This window comes from Ranitomeya imitator, chromosome 2 (genome assembly GCF_032444005.1).
Source record: "Ranitomeya imitator isolate aRanImi1 chromosome 2, aRanImi1.pri, whole genome shotgun sequence".
Lineage (NCBI taxonomy): Eukaryota > Metazoa > Chordata > Amphibia > Anura > Dendrobatidae > Ranitomeya > Ranitomeya imitator.
In genome coordinates this window covers 147,621,557-147,639,246 of record NC_091283.1, presented here as the reverse complement: position 1 = coordinate 147,639,246, position 17,690 = coordinate 147,621,557, and the positions used below count along the sequence as shown (strand labels likewise).

The window sequence follows — 17,690 nt, the reverse complement described above, 5'->3', positions numbered from 1 at the left end:
AGCGCAGAGAACAGAGCACAGAGAGCAGAGACAGCCGAGCACAGAGAGAACAGAGTGCAGAGAGAGCAGAGCACAGAGAGAGCAGAGTGCAGAGAGAAGACAGCCGAGCACAGAGAGAACAGAGCACAGAGAGAACAGAGTGCAGAGAACGGAGCACAGAGAACGGAACACAGAGAGAGCAGAGCACAGAGAGAACAGAGTGCAGAGAACGGAGCACAGAGAACGGAGCACAGAGAGAACAGAGTATAGAGAGAACAGAGTGCAGAGAACGGAGCACAGAGAATGGAGCGCAGAGAGAACAGAGCGCAGAGAACAGAGCGCAGAGAGCAGAGAAAGCCGAGCACAGAGAGAACAGAGTGCAGAGAGAGCAGAGCACAGAGAGAGCAGAGTGCAGAGAGCAGAGACAGCCGAGCACAGAGAGAACAGAGCACAGAGAGAGCAGAGCACAGAGAGAACAGAGTGCAGAGAGCAGAGACAGCCGAGCACAGAGAGAACAGAGTATAGAGAGAACAGAGTGCAGAGAACGGAGCACAGAGAATGGAGCGCAGAGAATGGAGCGCAGAGAACGGAGCGCAGAGAACGGAGCGCAGAGAACGGAGCGCAGAGAACGGAGCGCAGAGAACAGAGCGCAGAGAACAGAGCGCAGAGAGCAGAGACAGCCGAGCACAGAGAGAACAGAGTGCAGAGAGAGCAGAGCACAGAGAACAGCGCAGAGAAAGCAGAGTGCAGAGAGAGCAGAGCACAGAGAACGGAGTGCAGAGAACAGAGACAGCCGAGCACAGAGAGAACAGAGTGCAGAGAACGGAGCGCAGAGAACGGAGCGCAGAGAACAGAGAGAACATAGTGCAGAGAGATCAGAGCACAGAGAGAATAGAGCACAGAGACAATAGAGAACAGAGCGCAGAGAGAACAGAGCACAAGAGCTGAGAGAACAGAGAGAGGAGCGCAGAGAGCAGAGGGCACAGAGCGCAGAGAGAGCTGGGCGCAGAGAGCAGAGACAACACAGCGTAGAGAGCAGAGAGCGCAGAGTTGGCCTCGTCTGACAGCGTTCAGTGGGAGCCGGTGGTTGCCATGGTAACAGGCGTGGGGAGGTCTCACGCTTACGTCGCTTGCTGGCCTCGGGGAGCAGATGTGAGGTGGAATCCTGGCTGCTGTGATCTGCTGCCCGCACCCCCGGCCGAGTGACGGCGACCCCGGAGCTGCAGTACGTTGCATCGTCCATCACACGTGTAGTCACACCGGCGCTGCCCGTCCTCTGAGTGTAATGCGCCCTTTTCCCTCGCTCCGCAGGGGTTCCCAGCCGACGGCTCACAGGCTCCATCACACAGACGTGAAGCCACCCAAGCCCGAGCAGCAGCTCCATCATTCCTGGCTGCAGGAGCGCGGACAATGACCGGTAAGGATGATGGTGGCGCTGTGCGGGGGCTGGTGGTCGGGGACAGTGTGTCCTCTGTAGCTGGAGGAAGTCGTCAGTCACTGTGGTCCTGCATGATGAGAGGAAAATGTCGTCTGTGCTCGGAGGTGGCGGAGTATCTGTGGGGGCAGATACCGGGGACCGGGGGTGTGAGCGCCGACCGACCAGACGTGCCCGGGTCACTCATTCGGCACAGGTGTCTGACGTCATAGGTGGGCACTCCGGCCCGTCGGGGTCTCTGCTGGTCTTGGTGCTGCGTTATTACTGGCATACGGTCATCCGCTATGTCTGTGTGCACACTAAAGAGTATCGGTGCATTCCGGCTCCTGCTCAGTCTCTTTGCTCCGGTGTATAAACCCCGACCCCTCACACCACTGTGTATAAACCCCGACCCCTCACACCACGGTGTATAAACCCCGACCCCTCACACCACGGTGTATAAACCCCGACCCCTTACACCAGGGTGTATAAACCCCGACCCCTCACACCACGGTGTATAAACCCCGACCCCTCACACCACGGTGTATAAACCCCGACCCCTTACACCAGGGTGTATAAACCCCGACCCCTCACACCACGGTGTATAACATCTGGCCTCTCAGCCCCCCCGGCGTATAAACCCCGACCCTCACACCACGGTGTATAACATCTGGCCTCTCACCCCCCGGTGTATAAACCCCGACCCCTCACACCATGATGTATAACATCTGACCTCTCACCCCCCGGTGTATAAACCCTGACCCCTCACACCACGGTGTATAAACCCCGACCCCTCACACCACGGTGTATAAACCCCGACCCCTCACACCACGGTGTATAAACCCCGACCCCTCACACCACGGTGTAGAACATCTGGCCTCTCAGCCCCCCCCCATGTATAAACCCGACCCCTCACACCACGGTGTATAACATCTGGCCTCTCACCCCCCAGTGTATAAACCCCGACCCCTCACACCACGGTGTATAACATCTGGCCTCTCACCCCCCGATGTATAAACCTCGGCCCCTCACACAAAGGTGTATAACATCTGGCCTCTCACCCCCGGTGTATGAACCTCGGCCCCTCACACCATAGTGTATAACATCTGGCCTCTCACCCCCCGTGTATAAACCCCGACCCCTCACACCATGGTGTATAACATCTGGCCTCTCACCCCCCGGTGTATAAACCCCGACCCCTCACACCACGGTGTATAACATCTGACCTCTCACCCCCCGGTGTATAAACCCCGACCCCTCACACCACGGTGTATAACATCTGACCTCTCACCCCCCGGTGTATAAACCCTGACCCCTCACACCACGGTGTATAAACCCCGACCCCTCACACCACGGTGTATAAACCCCGACCCCTCACACCACGGTGTATAAACCCCGACCCCTCACACCATGGTGTAGAACATCTGGCCTCTCAGCCCCCCCCCCCCATGTATAAACCCGACCCCTCACACCACGGTGTATAACATCTGGCCTCTCACCCCCCAGTGTATAAACCCCGACCCCTCACACCACGGTGTATAACATCTGGCCTCTCACCCCCCGATGTATAAACCTCGGCCCCTCACACAAAGGTGTATAACATCTGGCCTCTCACCCCCGGTGTATGAACCTCGGCCCCTCACACCATAGTGTATAACATCTGGCCTCTCACCCCCCTTGTATAAACCCCGACCCCTCACACCATGGTGTATAGCATCTGGCCTCTCACCCCCCGGTGTATAAACCCCGACCCCTCACACCACGGTGTATAACATCTGGCCTCTCACCCCCCGGTGTATAAACCCCGACCCCTCACACCACGGTGTATAACATCTGGCCTCTCACCCCCCGATGTATAAACCTCGGCCCCTCACACAAAGGTGTATAACATCTGGCCTCTCACCCCCCGGTTGTATGAACCTCGGCCCCTTACACCATAGTGTATAACATCTGGCCTCTCACCCCCGGTGTATAAACCCCGAGCCCTCACACCACGGTGTATAACATCTGGCCTCTCACCCTCCGGTGTATAAACACAGACTCATCACACCATGGTATATGACATCTGGCCTCTCACCCCCGGTGTATAAACCTCGGCCCCTCACACCAAGGTGTATAACATCTGGCCTCTCAGCCCCCTCCCTCCCCCCCCAATGTATAAACCCCGACCCCTCACACCACGGTGTATAACATCTGGCCTCTCACCCCCCCGTGTATAAACCCGACTCCTCACACCACGGTGTATAACATCTGGCCTCTCACCCCCCCGGGTGTATAAACCCCGACCCCTCACACCATGGTGTATAACATCTGACCTCTCACCCCCCGGTGTATAAACCCTGACCCCTCACACCACGGTGTATAAACCCCGACCCCTCACACCACGGTGTATAAACCCCGACCCCTCACACCACGGTGTAGAACATCTGGCCTCTCAGCCCCCCCCCATGTATAAACCCGACCCCTCACACCACGGTGTATAACATCTGGCCTCTCACCCCCCAGTGTATAAACCCCGACCCCTCACACCACGGTGTATAACATCTGGCCTCTCACCCCCCGATGTATAAACCTCGGCCCCTCACACAAAGGTGTATAACATCTGGCCTCTCACCCCCGGTGTATGAACCTCGGCCCCTCACACCATAGTGTATAACATCTGGCCTCTCACCCCCCGTGTATAAACCCCGACCCCTCACACCACGGTGTATAACATCTGGCCTCTCACCCCCCGGTGTATAAACCCCGACCCCTCACACCACGGTGTATAACATCTGGCCTCTCACCCCCCGATGTATAAACCTCGGCCCCTCACACAAAGGTGTATAACATCTGGCCTCTCACCCCCCGGTTGTATGAACCTCGGCCCCTTACACCATAGTGTATAACATCTGGCCTCTCACCCCCGGTGTATAAACCCCGAGCCCTCACACCACGGTGTATAACATCTGGCCTCTCACCCTCCGGTGTATAAACACAGACTCATCACACCATGGTATATGACATCTGGCCTCTCACCCCCGGTGTATAAACCTCGGCCCCTCACACCAAGGTGTATAACATCTGGCCTCTCAGCCCCCTCCCTCCCCCCCCAATGTATAAACCCCGACCCCTCACACCACGGTGTATAACATCTGGCCTCTCACCCCCCCGTGTATAAACCCGACTCCTCACACCACGGTGTATAACATCTGGCCTCTCACCCCCCCGGGTGTATAAACCCCGACCCCTCACACCATGGTGTATAACATCTGACCTCTCACCCCCCGGTGTATAAACCCTGACCCCTCACACCACGGTGTATAAACCCCGACCCCTCACACCACGGTGTATAAACCCCGACCCCTCACACCACGGTGTAGAACATCTGGCCTCTCAGCCCCCCCCCATGTATAAACCCGACCCCTCACACCACGGTGTATAACATCTGGCCTCTCACCCCCCAGTGTATAAACCCCGACCCCTCACACCACGGTGTATAACATCTGGCCTCTCACCCCCCGATGTATAAACCTCGGCCCCTCACACAAAGGTGTATAACATCTGGCCTCTCACCCCCGGTGTATGAACCTCGGCCCCTCACACCATAGTGTATAACATCTGGCCTCTCACCCCCCGTGTATAAACCCCGACCCCTCACACCACGGTGTATAACATCTGGCCTCTCACCCCCCGGTGTATAAACCCCGACCCCTCACACCACGGTGTATAACATCTGGCCTCTCACCCCCCGATGTATAAACCTCGGCCCCTCACACAAAGGTGTATAACATCTGGCCTCTCACCCCCCGGTTGTATGAACCTCGGCCCCTTACACCATAGTGTATAACATCTGGCCTCTCACCCCCGGTGTATAAACCCCGAGCCCTCACACCACGGTGTATAACATCTGGCCTCTCACCCTCCGGTGTATAAACACAGACTCATCACACCATGGTATATGACATCTGGCCTCTCACCCCCGGTGTATAAACCTCGGCCCCTCACACCAAGGTGTATAACATCTGGCCTCTCAGCCCCCTCCCTCCCCCCCCAATGTATAAACCCCGACCCCTCACACCACGGTGTATAACATCTGGCCTCTCACCCCCCCGTGTATAAACCCGACTCCTCACACCACGGTGTATAACATCTGGCCTCTCACCCCCCCGGGTGTATAAACCCCGACCCCTCACACCATGGTGTATAACATCTGACCTCTCACCCCCCGGTGTATAAACCCTGACCCCTCACACCACGGTGTATAAACCCCGACCCCTCACACCACGGTGTATAAACCCCGACCCCTCACACCACGGTGTAGAACATCTGGCCTCTCAGCCCCCCCCCATGTATAAACCCGACCCCTCACACCACGGTGTATAACATCTGGCCTCTCACCCCCCAGTGTATAAACCCCGACCCCTCACACCACGGTGTATAACATCTGGCCTCTCACCCCCCGATGTATAAACCTCGGCCCCTCACACAAAGGTGTATAACATCTGGCCTCTCACCCCCGGTGTATGAACCTCGGCCCCTCACACCATAGTGTATAACATCTGGCCTCTCACCCCCCGTGTATAAACCCCGACCCCTCACACCATGGTGTATAACATCTGGCCTCTCACCCCCCGGTGTATAAACCCCGACCCCTCACACCACGGTGTATAGCATCTGGCCTCTCACCCCCCGGTGTATAAACCCCGACCCCTCACACCACGGTGTATAACATCTGGCCTCTCACCCCCTGGTGTATAAACCCCGACCCCTCACACCACGGTGTATAACATCTGGCCTCTCACCCCCCGATGTATAAACCTCGGCCCCTCACACAAAGGTGTATAACATCTGGCCTCTCACCCCCCGGTGTATGAACCTCGGCCCCTTACACCATAGTGTATAACATCTGGCCTCTCACCCCCGGTGTATAAACCCCGACCCCTCACACCACGGTGTATAACATCTGGCCTCTCACCCTCCGGTGTATAAACACAGACTCATCACACCATGGTATATGACATCTGGCCTCTCACCCCCGGTGTATAAACCTCGGCCCCTCACACCAAGGTGTATAACATCTGGCCTCTCAGCCCCCTCCCCCCCCCCCCCCCAATGTATAAACCCCGACCCCTCACACCACGGTGTATAACATCTGGCCTCTCACCCCCCCGTGTATAAACCCGACTCCTCACACCACGGTGTATAACATCTGGCCTCTCACCCCCCCGGGTGTATAAACCCCGACCCCTCACACCATGGTGTATAACATCTGGCCTCTCATCCCCCGGTGTATAAACCTCGGCCCCTCACACCATAGGGTATAACATCTGGCCTCTCACCCCCCGGTGTGTAAACCTCAGCCCCTCACACCGCGATGTATAACATCTGGCTTCTCACCCCCCCCCCCCCCCCCCCCCCGTGTATACCGTAAATCCCAACCCCTTGCAACACAGTATATAACATCTGGCCTCTCATCCCCCGATGTATAAACCTCGGCCCCTCACACCAAGGTGTATAACATCTGGCCTCTCATCCCCCTGTGTATAAACCTCGGCCCCTCACACCATAGGGTATAACATCTGGCCTCTCACCCCCCCAGTGTATAAGCCTCGGCCCCTCACACCAAGGTGTATGACATCTGGCCTCTCACCCCCCCCCGGTGTATAAACCCCGACCCCTCACACCACAGTGTATAACATCTGGCCTCTCACCCTCCCCCCGGTGTATAAACCCCGACCCCTCACACTACGGTGTATAACATCTGGCCTCTCACCCCCCGGTGTATAAACCCCGACCCCTCACACCACGGTGTATAACATCTGGCCTCTCACCACCCGATGTATAAACCTCGGCCCTTCACACAAAGGTGTATAACATCTGGCCTCTCACCCCCCGGTGTATGAACCTCGGCCCCTCACACCATAGTGTATAACATCTGGCCTCTCACCCCCGGTGTATAAACCCCGACCCCTCACACCACGGTGTATAACATCTGGCCTCTCACCCCCCGGTGTGTAAACCTTAGACCCTCACACCACGATGTATAACATCTGACCTCTTACCCCCCCCCCCCCCTTCCCCGTGTATACCGTAAATCCCAACCCCTTGCAACACAGTATATAACATCTGGCCTCTCATCCTCCGATGTCTAAACCTCGGCCCCTCACACCAAGGTGTATAACATCTGGCCTCTCATCCCCCGGTGTATAAACCTCGGCCCCTCACACCATAGGGTATAACATCTGGCCTCTCACCCCCCCAGTGTATAAACCTCGGCCCCTCACACCAAGGTGTATGACATCTGGCCTCTCACCCCCTCCCCCGATGTATAAACCTCGGCCCCTCACACCAAGGTGTATAACATCTGGCCTTTCACCCCCTCCCCCCCGATGTATAATCCTCGGCCCCTCAGACCAAGGTGTATGACATCTGGCCTCTCACCCTTCCCCCCCGATGTATAAACCTCGGCCCCTCACACCAAGGTGTATAACATCTGGCCTCTCACCCCCCCCCCGATGTATAAACCCCGACCCCTCACACCACAGTGTATAACATCTGGCCTCTCACCCTCCCCCCGATGTATAAACCTCGGCCCCTCACACCACGGTGTATAACATCTGGCCTCTCACCCCCCGGTGTTTAAACCTCGGTCCCTCACACCACGGTGTATAACATCTGGCCTCTCCCCCCCTCCCCCCCGATGTATAAACCTCGGCCCCTCACACCAAGGTGTGTAACATCTGGCCTTTCACCCCCCCCCCCGGTGTATAAACCCTGACCCCTCACACCACAGTGTATAACATCTGGCCTCTCCCCCCCCCGATGTATAATCCTCGGCCCCTCAGACCAAGGTGTATGACATCTGGCCTCTCACCCTTCCCCCCCGATGTATAAACCTCGGCCCCTCACACCAAGGTGTATAACATCTGGCCTCTCACCCCCCCCGCCCCCCCCCCGATGTATAAACCCCGACCCCTCACACCACAGTGTATAACATCTGGCCTCTCACCCTCCCCCCGATGTATAAACCTCGGCCCCTCACACCACGGTGTATAACATCTAACATCTAACATAGGCTGAACTGGATGGACAAATGTCTTTTTTCGGCCTTACTAACTATGTTACTATGTTACTATCTGGCCTCTCACCCCCCGGTGTTTAAACCTCGGTCCCTCACACCACGGTGTATAACATCTGGCCTCTCACCCCCTTCCCCCCCCCCCCCCCGATGTATAAACCTCGGCCCCTCACACCAAGGTGTATAACATCTTGCCTCTCCCCCCCCCCACCCTCTTGGTGTATAAACCCCGACCCCTCATACCACAGTGTATTACATCTGGCCTCTCACCCTCCCCCGATGTATAAATCCCGACCCCTCGCACCACGGTGTACAACATCTGGCCTCTCACCCCCCGATGTATAAACCCCGACCCCTCGCACCACGGTGTATGACATCTGGCCTCTCACCCCCCGGTGCATAAATCTCGGCCCCTCACACCATAGTGTAAAACATCTGGCCTCTCACCCCACCGGTGTATAAACCCCGGCCCCTCACACCATAGGGTATAACATCTGGCCTCTCACCCCCCGGTGTATAAACCTCAGCCCCTCACACCATGGTGTATAACATCTGGCCTCTCACCCCCCCAGTGTATAAACCCCGACCCCTCGCACCACGGTGTATAACATCTGGCCTCTCACCCCCCAGATGTATAAACCTCGGTCCCTCACACCACGGTGTATAACATCTGGCCTCTCACCCCCCCAGGTGTATGAACCTCGGCCCCTCACACCATAGTGTATAACATCTGGCCTCTCACCCCCTGGTGTATAAACCCCGACCCCTCGCACCACGGTGTATAACATCTGGCCTCTCACCCCCCAGTGTATAAGTCTCAGCACCTCTCCCCCTATGTATACATCCAGACCTTTGCCCTTCAGTGTATAAACCCTGACCAGTTGGCCCTTGGTGTATAACTTTTGGCTTCTCACCCTCAATATATGACGTCCAGCCCCTTCGCCTCCTCCTGATATATAATGTCTATCTCCTCACCTCCCGGTGGTGCAGAACTCACCAATATCAGCGCGGTCCGGTAATAGTGGCCACTGGTGTAACAAGTCCGTACCTGATATTTCTTCATTCCTAAATATGCCCCCGTAACCTGTGAGTGAGAAGTCGGAAGAACCGCAGCAAGTCAGCCACTAAAGTGGAGATCACGTAGTGTTACAGAAAGGGGGGCCTAGTGCTGAGGAGCAGAGGGTAGAAAAGTCACCAAAGCTCTGCTGACCCCATGACTCCAGATGTCCTCTGGGATTAACATTAGCGCAAACACTGCGCCCCCGCCAGGAGCTTAATGGTCGAGCAGCTGCGTGCAGCCGTACATCACCAAGCACAAGGCCAAGTGTCAAATGGAGGGGTGTAAAGTCTCCACCCTAGACTCTGGAGGAAACGCATTCTGAGTAGTGACGGATTGCACTTCTCTATCTGGTGTCTGATGGATAAATCTGGGTTTAGTGAATGTTAGGAGAACGTTACCCGCCTGGCTGCATTGTGCTTGCTATACAGTTTGGTGGAGGAGGATAATGCTATAGCCTTGTTATCATGGGTCGGCCTCAGCTCATTAGTTCCAGTGATGGGGAATCTTAATCTTCAGCAAAAGACATTGTGGACAACTGAACCTTCAGCTTTGTGGAAACAGTTTGGGGAAGGCCCTGTTCTCCATGACTGTGCCCAGAGCACAAGCTCCATACAGACATGGAGGCTGGAAGAACATGAGCGGCCGCACAGAGCCTGGACCTCAGGCCGTCCAAGAATGGAGATTGTGAGCCCGGCCTCCCCCAACATCAGGGTCTCACCTCACAAATGCTCTTCTGGATGAAGGGGCAAAATTCCCCACAGACGCCTCCAGGATCTTGTAAGAAAACCTTCCCAGAAAGGTGGGAGATGTTATATCCGCAGGGGGAAAGACTCCATATTAATTTATGGCTATAGAATGGGAGGTCAGAAAAGCTCCTAAAGGTGGATGTTAGGGGGCAGATGGTTTTCTCCCTGGACTTCAGGGATCTCTGATGAGTGGCCCCTGTACACACACGTACGTTTTGTATATGGCATCTATTGGTACTGATTTGATTCATGTACCTCTTGTCTGACACTGGGGCTCCTGTGTAGTTGACGCTGGTCTCCATTCCGGGTTGCACGGGGCTGCGCGGCTGTGTGCGGTTGGATGTGATCAGCGATGCAGGTTGTGTCGGGGTGAGATGGTGACTGGTCCTACGTGGATTAATCAGCCACATCAGGGTCTGCCGGTAGTCAGTAATTGGCCGCTCTCAGAATGGGCAGCAGATGTGATCCGTATTGTGCCTGCGCTGATTGTGGACACCATTAATATTCATGTCAGACAAGAAAACAACAACAGCAGCAGCGCAACACGATAATTAGCAGCCGCTCTGCCCGCCCCGCCGAGAACCGGGCCAGGTAACAACAGAAATGGGACCAGCGGCCAGGGCAAACATCAGCCCAAAGACCACAACATATAACATATAACCCTAGCATCTACTATATAACCTGGGCATCTTTTTTTTGTAATTATATAGGTACAGCTGGTATAAGGGGGCATCTCCTATATAATATGTACACTGGTATAACCTGGGCATCTCCTGTATATAATAATATGTGTACAACCTGTATATAATAATATATGTACAACCGTTATAACCTGGGCATCTCCTGTATATAATTATACAGCTCTGGCAAAAATGAAGAGACCACTGCAAAATTTTCAGTTTCTCTTATTTTTCCCTTTATAGGTATATTTTTGTGTAAAATGTAAATTGTTCTTTTATTCTATAAACTACTGACAACATGCCTCCGAAGTTCCAAGCAATACATTTTGTATTTATTTTCAGAAAATGAGAAATGTTCAAAATAGCAAAAAAAAAAATGCATTGCTTGCAGAAAACAAGTTCATAATCATTTAGAAACAACCATACTAATGATTTAACTCAGAAAGAGTTCAGAAATCAATATTTTGTGGAATAGCCATGATTGTTAATCACAGCTTTCATGCTTCTTGGCATGCTTTCCACCAGTCTTTCACACTGCTTTTGGGTGACCTTATGCCACTCGTGGTACAAAAATATAAGCTCTTCTTTGTTTGATGGCTTGTGACTATCCATCATCCTCTTGATTACATTCCAGAGGTTTTCAGTGGGGTTCAGGTCTGGAGATTGGGCTGCCCATGACAGGGATTTGATGTGGTGCACCTTCATCCACACCTTGATTGACCTAGCTGTGTGGCATGGCGCATTGTCCTGCTGAAAAAAACAGTCCTCAGAATTGGGGAACATTGCCTGAGCAGAAGTAAGCAACTGTTTTTCCAGGATAACCTTTTATGCGGCTTGATTCATACGTCCTTCACAAAGATTAACCTGCCCAATTCCAGCCTTGCTGAAGCATCCCCAGATCATCACCGATACTCCACCAAATTTCACAGTAGGTGCAAGACACTGTGGCTTGTACGCCTCTCCAGACCTCCGTCTAACCATTAGACGACCAGGTGTTGGGCAAAGATGAAAATTAGACTCATCAGAGAAGATTACCTAACTCTAGTCCTCTATGGTCCAATCCTTATGGTCTTTGGCAAACTTCAGCCTGGCTCTCCTTTGCTTCTCATTGATGAAAGGCTTTTTTTTATAGCTTTACATGACTTGTGTCCTGCCTCTAGGAGCCTGTTACGAACTGTTCTTGCCGTGCACTTCACCCCAGCTGCCATTTGCCATTCCTTTTGTAAGTCACTTGATGTCATCCTGCGGATGCAGAGTGACATTTAATTAAGATGACGATCATCCCAGTCAGTGGAGAGTCTTTTTCGCCCTCTGCCGGTCTGTAGCTTTGTTGTACCCAATGTCTGTTGCTTGACCTTGTTGTAATGGACTACCGTCTTAGAAATTGTAAGGATGGAGGCAGCATGACGCTCACTGTGTCCCTCTGCTAGTAAAGCCAGAATTGAGCCCTTCTTTTCTACTCATTTGGCAAGGTTAAAAGTTATTTTTTCATTCCTATTACTTTTGGGCTATTACTAACACTTGTTTTGCCATCCAGCTTGTCCTTTTGCAAGAGGATTGTGATCACCACAGCAGTGTTTTTTATACTTCCCTTCGTTAAATAAGATTTGTATAAATCATTTTTATTGGTCACAGCAATAAAGAATAAAGGTAAATAATACAAACTGGTAAATCTGTGCAATGATAGGCAGTAGTTACAAGTTAAACAAGTGAAGCATTGTTACAACATTTAAGTCTTATAATTTAACTTTCTGATTAATAATGCTATTGGTTATCCCGAGATTATGAGGTGTTAACAATAAAGAACAGCCGGGATAGTTGGTAACCATTGTTAAATTCCTTTGTAGTCATTTAAAAGTACAATATACAATCAAACTGGATATGAGGAAGACAAACATAGAAAGTAAGAAAGGGGAAAGAAAAGGGGTAGAAAGAAGAAGAGAGGAATGGATGAGGGTGTGGGGAATTCAGGGAAGGAGTGTGGCTGCCTCCGTACCCCAACGGACAGAACGCATGCCGAGAAACGGCCCGGAAGTACACAAAAATAAGCTACATAATGTGTCGGGTTCTGGAAACCCAGAGATCTAGTTCCGGAGTTTCCCTAAAAGCGATCCAGGGGGCCCATATGTTGTAGGTTTTTTCTACATTACCTGGTGACAGGTTTATCAGCTGCTCCATTCTATAAATGTTATTAAGTTCTGCCACAAATTCTGTACGGGAAGGAAATTTTTCTTGTTTCCAAAACCGAGGGATTAGATTCCTGACTGCGGTAAGAAAGTGTCTGAGGATACCCCTCTTGAACCTAGATATCGACAATTCACATAAAGACAGCAATGCTAGACTTGCTGAAGGTTGGATCTGTGTGATAGACAACCTATTATGAAGTTCAAAGACGGCCAACCACAAATCCTTTATGGGGGGGCAGTCCCACCAGATATGCATGTAAGAGCCTATTTCCTTTAAACATCTCCAACAGGTGTCAGGAGTCGTGGGGAACACCGCATGCACCATGGCGGGGCATCTGTACCATCTTGCTAGAATCTTATAGCTCCTCTCCTGTGATACCGCGCATAATGACGATCTGGACAAGAAGAGAAGAATTTTTCCCCTGTCTTCGGATGACAAGGGCCTTCCCAGATCGCCCTCCCATTTCGAGAAAAACATTGGCCAACCCTGCAGCGGAGCCCTCCCCTCTTGGAAGATTTTATATAGCAGCGAGACAGTATGATCCGGGGGTCTTGCTGATATGCAAAGCATCTCAAAGGGAGTTAGCGGCCTGCTGATATTGGTTTGTTTAGAGATTGAGTGGATATAACTTTTTAGTTGTTCATAGAAGAACCAATCAACAGAGTGTGTTTCCTCCTCTGGGAATAATTCCCGAAGGGACTTCATCCCAGTTTCCTTTAAAGGGAAGGTGCCACCAGTTTTCTTGTAGTTTGTTTTTTTGTGAAATTAAGCTTAAAATAGTAATTAAAATGTATTAATGCAATGTTTGCACTGTTTGCAAACATTTCTATATGAAAAATATTATATATTTTTCTCCAAATATACATATTTACCACTAGGGGGAGCATTTTCCGTTTTGGACCTCAAGCCGCTATAGTAAGATTTAGCAGCTCTGCCCCAGGGATATTAGACCACCCAAAAGGGGAGGGAAATGGTGATGTCAGCAGTTACTGCTCCAATAGTAAGAATGAAGAGCAGCATCACAGGGCAGCACCATTTTGTGTGTGACTGCCCTGTGACCTGCTATCACCAGCAGTTACTGCATCAGAGTGACAGCTAGTTTACAGAGGAGCAGAACACAGTGGGCTCAGCAGCATCTGGACCCAAGAAGAGTGAAGACATGTGGTGTGCATGGAGCAGCATTAGGAGCTGTCTGGGAGCTCCAGCTCTGCAGTGAATAGCCAGGCATTATGGAGGGAGGGGAGAGATGCATTGTATGGCTAAGGCCGGGGTCACACTAGACCATAATACGGACGAGTGCAACGCGATAAAAAAAATCTCATAGCGCTCGTCCTAATGTTAATCCATGGGGCAGCTCCCATCATCCGATATTTTCTCGGCCGTATTCAGGATCCGCATGCTGCGATTGTCAGCGTATCTTGGCCGAGAATCGCCAATGAAAGTCTATGGGGGTGAGAAAAAATAGCACAGCACACGGACCATCAGTGTGACTTGCGAGAAATTCTCAGGCATTGGGCAGGTGACAGGAAAGGCTCAGCCATTATTTGCTCATTTTGCAAGTGTTTGAGAAAATCTCACCATACGGATGTCACACGGATGTCACACGGATCATTGGATGCGAGAAAATCGCATCCTCGCACTGCACACGGATCACTGTTTTGGTAACATTTGTGCGATTCTCGTCCGTCAAAAACGGACCTTTTTTTATACGTTGTGTGTGTCCCCGGCCTAAGAGTGACTGATGGGAGAGAAAGAGACGTGAAGTATGATGAGTGAGACACATATGGAGTGTGATGGGGAGATACACCTTGAGGCTGTGTGCACACGTTCAGGATTTTTCGCATTTTTTTGCGTTTGTTCGCTATAAAAATGCGATAAAAACAATTTAAAACTGCATACATATGCATCCCATCATTTATAATGCATTCCGCAATTTTTGTGCATATGTTGCGTTTTTTCTGGGGAAAAAACGCATCGCAGTAAAAAACGCAACATGTTCTGCGCATGTCGTGTCTCCTCCTTTGATGTGGGCTCCGGCGCTGAGCCCACATCAAAGTCACGACATGTCGGCTGTTTTGTACAGCTGACATGTGCGCGCAATAGCGTCAGGATGGTCACCATAGAGGTCCTTGAGACCTCTATAGTTACTGATGCCGGCCTGCTGTGAGCGCCACCCATAGCAAGCCTGTAATTCAGCTACGGAGCAGCAATCTGATGATCACTGCTATGTAGCTGAGCCGATCGAGTTGTGCCAGCTTCTAGTTTCCCATGGAGGCTATTGAAGCATGGCAAATGTAAAAAAAAATGTTTTTAAAAATATGAAAAAAAAAAATAAAAAAAAAATTAAAGTTTAAATCACCCCCCTTTTGCCCCATCAAAAACAAAACAATAAAAAAAATCAAACCTACACATATTTAGTATCGCCGCGTTCAGAATCGCCCGATCTGTCAATAAAAAAAAATATGACTGACATGTGCCCGCAATAGCAGCGGGTGAAATCGCGATTCAACCGTTCCTCTGTATGTGTTTTCCGTCCAGCGGAAACAGCTGTTTTGACGGATCCTGCAAAAAACGGATGAAACGTGTGGCCATCCGGCGCTAATACAACTCAATGAGAAAATAACGGATCCGGCGAAAAAAACCTGATCTGGCAGAAAAAAAAGGAGCTTGTGGAAAAAACGTATCTGGCGGGAAAAAACGGATCCGGCGGAATAAACTGATCTGGCAGAAAAAAAGGAACTTGTGGAAAAAAAACCGGATCCGGCGTAAAAAAAATGGATCAGGCGGGAAAAATAGGATCCGATAGAAAAAAAAACTGATCTGGCAGAAAAAAAAGGAAATTGTGGAAAAAAACGGTGAAGGCGGAAAAAAACGGATCAGGCGGGAAAAAACGGAACTGGCAGATAAAAAAAAGAACTTGTGGAAAAAAAACGGATCCGGCGGGAAAAAAAAGGATCCGATGGAAAAAAAACTGATCTGACAGAAAAAAAAGGAAATTGATGAAAAAAACGGATCAGGCGGGAAAAAATGGATCCGATGGAAAAAAAAATGATCTGACAGAAAAAAAAGGAAATTGTGGAAAAAAACGGATCAGGCGGGAAAAAATGGATCCGATGGAAAAAAAACCTGATCTGGCAGAAAAAAAAGGAAATTGTGGAAAAAAACGGATCCGGTGGGAAAAAAGTGGATACGGCGGGAATTAACGGATCAAGCAGGAAAAAATGGATCCGGCGGGAAAAAACGGATCCGGCGGGAAAAACCGGATCCAGCGGGAAAAAATGGATCCGGTGGAAAAAACGGATCTGGCGGAAAAAAACGGATTCTGCAAATGTGCTCGCAGGATGCGTTTTTCTCCCATAAACTTGTATTAGCGACGGATCGTGACGGATGGCCACACGTCACTTCTGTCGTGCAACGGATCCGTCATGTTTTGGCAGACCGTCGGCACAAAAAAAACGTTCAAGTAAACTTTTTTGTCCAGCGCGTCCGCCATTTTCTACCGCGCATGCGCTGCCAAAACTCCGCCCCCTCCTTCCAGACTTCAGAATGGGCAGTGGATGTGTTGAAAAACTGCATCCGCTGCCCACGTCGGGCACAAATTTCACAACGTGCGTCGGTACGTCGGCCCGACACATAGCGACGGACTCGTACAGACGCAAGTGTGAAAGAGGCCTTTATGAGGGTTGAATTAAAACAAAAAAAATGCGTGGGCGCCCGTGCGATTTTCTGCGCCAGAGGGGGAAAGCCGATGGCCAGGAGCCAATATCTGTAGCCTGCTATGAATATCAGCCCGCAGCTGTCTGCGTAGCCTTTACTGGCTATTAAAATAGGGGGACCCCCCCAAAAAAAATGACGTGGGGTCCCCCCATATTTTATAGCCAGAAAGGCTACGCAGACAGCTGCAGGCTGATATTCATAGCCTAGAGAGGGGCCATAGATATTGCCCCCCCCCCCCCCGGGCTACAAATACCAGTCCGCAGCCGCCCCAGAAATACGATACGATACGATACACATTATTGATCCCGTGGGAAATTATGGTATCACAGCAGCACGACTTAAAACATAAAAATCATAAAGGAATTACATAGTTGACATGACAGTGGAGTTGACAGAAGAACATTATACATTAGAATAGGACATACACAACAAGTGAACTGAAATGTAGAGAAATAAGTAGACATTCACCTTGGTGGTTTAACCCTAATGTTATTGTTGTACATTCCCATGGCAGTTGGCACAAACGATTTCCTATATTTTTCCTTCTTACACCTCAGGAGTATAAGCCGGTTACTGAAGGTGCTCTTCTGTCTCATGAAAAGCTCATATAGTGGATGTGCATTATTGTTCATAATCGCCATACACTTTTTCAGAGTTCTTTTCTCCACTACCTCCCCAAAAGAGTCCAGATTACAGCCGACAGCAGAGCTTGCCTTCTTAATAATCTTATTCAGCTTATTAGCATCAGAGGCCTGCACACTACTACCCCAGCACGTGATTGCAAAAAAGATGGCACTTGCCACCACTGACTGGTAGAACATTTCTAACATTTTGCTGCACACATTAA

The 17,690-nt window shown here is 51.1% G+C and overlaps 1 protein-coding gene across 15 annotated transcripts in view; it reads left to right on the top strand.

Moving 5' to 3' along the window:
- The first annotated feature begins 902 nt into the window (after positions 1–902).
- DAB2IP (DAB2 interacting protein) overlaps positions 903–17,690 on the top strand; it is a 224,103-nt gene continuing 207,315 nt past the window's right edge. For 14 of the 15 annotated variants that reach the window (XR_011318013.1, XR_011318014.1, XM_069747414.1 and 11 more), the window contains exons 1-2: positions 1,104–1,204; positions 1,291–1,396. The gene's annotated coding sequence lies outside the window, so the exon portion shown is untranslated. Of the gene's footprint in view, positions 1,205–1,290; positions 1,397–17,690 lie in introns of all 15 variants that reach the window. The other variant, XM_069747409.1, reaches the window with a different exon arrangement.